Below are 7,115 nucleotides of genomic sequence, written 5' to 3'. Positions count from 1 at the left end.
GGGCTTTTAGCCTAAAGAATACTTTTGGGCTACCCCACACATATTCCTGGGCCCAATGACCCTACAAGCTTATTTCATTTGGACTGATTTTGCATCACTTTATTTCATTTTCAATATTTCTAAAGGGGGAAAAAGTCCTACTTAACAAATTAACAATTTTATGTTGTCAGCATTTTTACTATTTTACTTAAAAACAATAAATGTTTATGTAACCATAATAGGAAAAAAGATAGAGATTTTAAAATTCTTAAAAAGCTCTAATCAATGTATTAGAAACTAAAGGAGATTTAAGGCTCTATACATTTCAAACAAGTCTTTTGAGCATGTATCACGAGTGATGCGCAGGTTTTTGTCCAGGCTTTCGTTAAAATAGTGCACCACCTCCTTAGGATTCCCGATGCACTGCAAACTTCCATTAATCAGAATCCCTACGCGATCACACAAGTTCTCTACCTCTTCTGTGGAATGACCTGGAACATGAAAACAAGCTTTATCAGTAAATTGATGAGAAAAATAAATGTTACTCTACTGTTATAAAATAAGACCAAGGGAAGAATCAAACCCATAACATAAGGCTAGAACTATAATATGCTACAAGGAAGATGAGAACAGATTAATTAAGAACTTAAGATAGCCTATAAAGCCTATAGGAACAAGTTACTATGAGGAATTGCACCCACTACACTGGAACTGAGAAAATTATAGAATAAGTTAGGAGTATTATAAATGTGTATCTAAACTCTCATCTCACATGAATTATGAACCCCACCATGCATTTAATTAATGAGACTTACTATTATGAGATCAACATTAACTTCAATTTCATTTAGGTATTTTGTCATAAGGTCAACCATTTTTAAGCAAACAAAAACAGTTATGGGAATAAAGGAACCCATAATTCTAGATTAAATGGTGCATTATGGAAAATTCTCTCTCTATTTTATGACAATGCATTTAGCTACTGTTTGGTAATGCAAAGACAAAACAAAACAAAACAAAACAAATATATATATATATATATATATAGAGAGAGAGAGAGAGAGAGAGAGAGAGAGAGAGAGAGAGAGCTTACTGGTGAGAATGATTGTTCGGTCTTGCTTTACAAGCTTTACTACACTCCATAAATTACGTCTGGAAATTAGATCCAATCCAATGCTAAGCTCATCAATAAAAATAACCTTGCAAAATGCAAGCGAATTACACTATAAGCAGGGTTAATAATACTAATAAAATTCTTCCGTCTCATTTTAGGTGTTTCACTCTATTTTCCACCAATATAATTTGCCATTTATTAATTTTTCTTCCCTCATAAAGTATCCAAAGTTTTTCATAAAAAAGAAAAAATACATAACATATTAGAATCGGTAGAATATAAAGACTAATACCCAAAGTGAGATAGAGGATTTTGTTTGTTTTTTAGGAAGAGATAGAGGATTTTGTCTTGACCCACTTCTTCAGATGTGTCTTACAAAGCAAAGTAGAACCAATTATACCTTGGGATCCCCAATGAGTGCAATGGCAACACTGAGCCTCCTCTTCATACCTTTACTATATTTACCAACTTGCTTGTCAGAAACTTTACCATAAGATAGGTTGGCAGTCTTCAAACATTTTTCCACTGCCTACAGAATGGGAATAGAAAAAGGAACTCAAAAACTGCAAATTTTGGTCAGAGTAGATCCAACAAGTGCAGTTAATGTAACATGGACCAAAACCAAAAGTTTGATTTGAAATCCTTTATCTTTCCATTGACAAGCTTACAGTTGGCTATTCTGCTATTTGTAAATTTTATAACCAGGACAATCCTTCACTCCTTTATTACAACAAAACTAATTTGAGGGCAGTAATTTTTCAACTATACCACTAATGTCTTGTAATTTTTTTATAAAAAAAAAATGTATATAAGAGCATCAGAACTTTCAAACAACAAATTGTTCCCACAAGTTTCATTTTCTGCAAATGCTACCAGACTTTCACTAAAACAATCTCATAGTGATCATATATTGACTTACTTGTGTCAAGGGCCGACCTCTTAGCTTCCTAAGTCTGCCATAGAAGAGTAGGTGCTCCCTTCCGGTAAGAGTTTCCCAGAGCAAGCTAGTCAAACAAACAAAAGGCAATAAGAAAATATATTTAAATAGAAAAAGGAAAAAAGAAATGCTTTATTTACAACAGAATTAAAGCTTACTCATGCTGTAGGCATACACCCATGCTAGTATACATTTGAGTTCGTATATCAAGGCCATGAATAAAAGCTTTTCCAGAGGTTGGATTTGTGAGACCAGTCACCTGTTCAAAGTTAAATATAAACTCCTAATTCTTACAAAAAATATAAATAATATTCTACTTAGACAAGAAAAAAGGCTTAGACTAAAAGATTAGCACCAATGAATAAACTCTATGAATGAAACAATTGCTTGGATGTCAAAATTTGTTTACATTATTTGAAGACCCAGAAAGTACAGTATACATACCATATTAATAAAAGTAGTCTTGCCAGAATCATTAAGACCAATCATACCAAAGCACTCTCCTAGAGGCAAAGCAAGAGATAAATTTCTCACTGCAAGTTTCTCAGGGTTACCATTCTTTGCTGGATACACCTTTTTGAGGTTGTAACAGATGACAGCATTACTTTTATCTTGTTGGAGTAGCAATTGCTCAACCTTCTCCCTCTGGAATGGAGTTAAAAAGAAATCAAATTACAAAAAATTGTTGCATTTATGGATAATTGAGACACATGAGTAGAATCAAACTCATAATAAATTCAAGATAAACATCCAAAAATTTCACGACCTTATCACGATTCACAAGCAACATTGTTTCAATATATTGACTCCACTAAGAAACTTCTAATGTAGTTAATGCATATGACCCTAGTCATCTATTCCATATCATGAAGAGAAGAGAAACATCCAAAAACATATATAATTTTTTTAATTAAAAAAAAAACTACATATTTTGATAAATGACAGATTATTCAATTAGTATATAATTCAACTTAAAAATTACCAAATAAGTAAAATATTATGCCATCCCTTGCTAGTACACTAGATAAACAAGTAGCCCCCCTCTCACATGAATATCATAACAGATCACACTATGGATTTAATTACTAAATACTATTACGTGAGAGTAGGGAGTACGAATTTATAGATTAACTATTCAGTTTACATATTAACCTATCAAAACCAAGTCGATAAATGAAGAGACCGAGTATATAATCAGAAACTAGAAAATCTTACCTCATGCCTAACTTCGGGTTCCTCCATTTGGATTTGAACATTGGATTTTTCACTTTGAAAGCTTGGTTTCTTCCAATAATTTTGCAAGAAAGACCAAGGACTTTTTCCACATATTCTTGATTTTATTTGATCTATGTAATATGAAATGATAAAAACTGCAAACCACTCAACAAGCATAATAATTAAGACCTCTCTCATCCCCTTTGTGCTATCATTCAAATCCCTCCACTCTATACCACTGGTGTTTTGTATTTGAGCAAACTCCAATAAAAAACAGTATAAGGAGAATCCAGGATATAACTCCATCACAACAATCCAAAATTCTACAACAACAGAAAATAATCTCATAATAATAGATAGTGTTTATGTGAAGTATAAAGGAATAACATAAACAAATATTAAATACTGACAATTTAAGTTAGAATTTGGCGCACAACTTGTTGGACTTAAAGTTAGATGACTTGCTTAGATTAGATGTATATCCTATACTTGGACAAGTGAAACCAAATTATATCCAACAAGCCTGGCAAATCCATGAAACTACAGTTGATTTTAATAATTTTTTTCACTTACTGGGGAATGATGTATTTTCAACTAGAATTTGGAAAAGAGAGTATCCTAAGAATCCAGTTCCAAATAGGCATATGTATGCCACAGCTGTAACCATCAGAATTCAAACATAACATGCACTTTAGTATACGTATCTTTAGGAGAAAGGTAAAATTAATACTCACTGTGAAAATGAAATACAACAACTAAATCCAACCTGTAACAGTCTGGACATTTGTAAACATTGCAGCAACTGGAAAGGCCACTGAAATTTGGAGGTTAATATGGATGAAATAAAATACAAATTGGATGCTGTAATCATTTAGAGTGAAGAATTTTAACCCTGCAGAGAAGTAAAATTCATTATAGCAACTTGAAGCAGATAAAAATCAGAAAAGAATCAACTAATTGTATAATACCAATGAGTGAGCCAAATATCACAAGACACATAATGTAAGCACAAAATATGGAAAGAAAATAAGCGTATGAAATTATCCAATATGGCTGGTCACGAAGCCCGTGCGTCTTCATAGTGATTCGGAGTTTCTGTTCTTTCTCGTAAACCAGAGATGTCACCATGACCTACATCAAATTGCAAAATATTTAGATTAATCAAAGACCAATGATCTTGAGGCATATACAGCAGCATATGGACCATTGTCCCTAATAAGGTTTACCATGGTTACACACATTCTATCCAATTTGGAAGCTGGATTGATGATACGGATATGATATTGTAAGTATTAGTAATGATTCAACCCAAAAGTTTAAACAATTCTGAAAGGGTACATGCTTTCTACTTTCTGAAATAAAGGCAGAATCAAGATTCATGTCACTTATGCAAAACTAAATGTTGCCAAAGCTGTGGAGGAATTGATACCGCTTAAAAAATCCTTATGATGGTTCAAAATAATTAACTAGAAGGACAATACAAAGGTAAAATTATGAATTTCTTAAAAATAAGGCTTTCAAAGAAATGTGTACTTTAATTAAGGTATAACAAGAAAATTAGGATTTTTAAATAATTGTCTATGTATATATAGATATATAAATGTTTTTAACTACTAGACCAAAATGAAAGACTATACAGACTGTTAATAAAGACAATTCAAAAAATTCTAATACAAATGAAAGACTGCACAAACTTCTTATCACAAAAAAAGAACGCGGGGACAAACTTACAAAGAATAGTTGTAGGATGACCCAAGTAAGAAGGGGCGGAGCAAGAACAAAAGCAAATTCCGACATCCACCGAGGGGTTTCAGGTTTAGGCATTTCTTTGACAAACTCAAATAGTATTTTTGTACCAGGCCCTCGCAAATACTTAAGGTAGGTATTAGTTACCTGCGAAAATATGGATTGTCACCTGATGCAGATTATTAGCAAATTTTAGAATATTCACAAGAAGACAGATATGATAGACTAATCTAGAGCATCTTGATTCTTAAGTTAACTTTCAGTACTCTTTTGTGGGACATAAAGATTGTGACCTAAGATGGGTGGTAGAATTTCCAAAATATTTTTGAATGGAACACATATGGTGATACTACCTTACAACCATTTCACAATTGTTTATGAATATACCAAGTGAAAATTTTCCATTACCAAGCCAAATAATTATAACACAATACATTAATCACCAGCGCCATATAATGAAAAACTCAATTAGTCTCTGGGTATGTATAGTTTCATACCAGATTCACTAAGCGTGGAACCCAACCTAGTTCAAATCGACCTCCACTATTATTCCCATTGGATGAATTGTACCCTATGCTCACATTGAAATTACTCTCATTTGAGTTTAAGAGATCATATGCTGTGAGGAAAAAAAAAGAAGAAAAAATTAGTCCATAAAATTATTACAATGACATCAAATTATTAAGTCAAACATAGATCCTGCAACTATCTCATTAATCTTCCCCTCTGAATTTCCCTTTAGGTACCCTTTATATAGCTCATCATTAACCTTTAGAAGACCTATTGCGCCGCAAAGGTAAACCTTGTACACATCTGATCTGACCACTAGATTCAAGACAAAAAATAATAATTAAAAGAAAATAAGTATGTAAATGTAATGACAGAGAAAGATGAGAACATATCACAAAACAATAACCGCACAACTACAATCAGAATGCACACACAAAATGGTTCATCCAATTTGGCTCTTTAACATGTTTAACAATTATCCATATACATACATTACTCAATCCATCTGACATTATTGGTCTTCTATTCTAATTTGAGCTGACTCAAAATATGACTCTCTTTAAAAAGTCAATAGACACAATTTTAATAACTCAGCAATTTTTTATTATTTAATTTGACGTCTATTATTTCTCCACCCCCAAGAGTCACTCAACCGATTCCTCAGTCTTTCTCCCTTTTTCATATGCTTTATTTGAGCCCAAATTAAAAATGATTGTTTTGACATTTGAAAGACAAATAAAACAACATGCCCTTAAAAGGTAAGAATTCTAAACACGACCAAAGCATAAAACAGGAGTAAATTATAAGCTCTAATTTGATTGAAGTTTATGTCGATGAATACGATGTTAAAAAAAAAAAAAAAGGAGACATTCAAAGTTCAAGGCTGACAAATAATTCAACTAGCACAGTTTGACCAGAAAAACCTCAAACTGAACTAGCACAAGGTATACTGATCAGTTATGAGTCCATCAACAGAACATACAACTGATACAAGAGCTATAGACATAGGTCACTCACCAAATCATGCTATAGTTAATTTTGAATCTGGTCCAGCATATTTAGGCACAGACAAGGTATAGTTGCATAATGTACATGCCTGACATGAATTTTTTTTTTTTTTAAACCTGCTTAAGGAAGCTTGGTCTTACTTTCATAGTTTGATAATTACTGCATGGCAAATGGAGAGCAGCTTCTTATTTGCTCTTTCTTTTCAAATTCTGTCGAATTTTTACAATTGACTGTGTTAGAGATGTTATGACCCAAGAGACCGAAGACTCTTGTCGGCCCATATACTTGTAGAACAAGCAAATTAGGACACCATAATATCTCCAACGGATTGGTTGCATTTCCATGTTCTTAAATGTAAATGTTTACCATGTGAAAAGCAAAGTAAATGAAATCATTTGTTTATTAAAAAATGTATCTTCACTGCTGTAAATTAGACAAAAGGACTTCTATAAAGGCATGGATGCAAACACATGAAATATGATTGCCATTTACAGTAGGCATGAAATTTCTACAGAAACGATCTCAGAAACATAAATATAAGAAATATCTTTGCATCTTTTGTCATTTTATCTATTAAAAAAAACACACAAAAAAAAGAACATGTTC

The 7,115-nt window shown here is 32.4% G+C and overlaps 1 pseudogene; it reads right to left on the bottom strand.

Annotated features, from left to right (window-relative positions):
* Window positions 1–232: 232 nt before the first annotated feature.
* LOC142632836 (ABC transporter A family member 7-like) lies at window positions 233–6,507 on the bottom strand (annotated as a pseudogene).
* Window positions 6,508–7,115: the final 608 nt, after the last annotated feature.

The sequence above is a fragment of the Castanea sativa genome, chromosome 4 (genome assembly GCF_040712315.1).
Source record: "Castanea sativa cultivar Marrone di Chiusa Pesio chromosome 4, ASM4071231v1".
In the NCBI taxonomy this organism is placed as follows: domain Eukaryota; kingdom Viridiplantae; phylum Streptophyta; class Magnoliopsida; order Fagales; family Fagaceae; genus Castanea; species Castanea sativa.
This window is presented reverse-complemented; position numbering and strand designations above follow the sequence as displayed.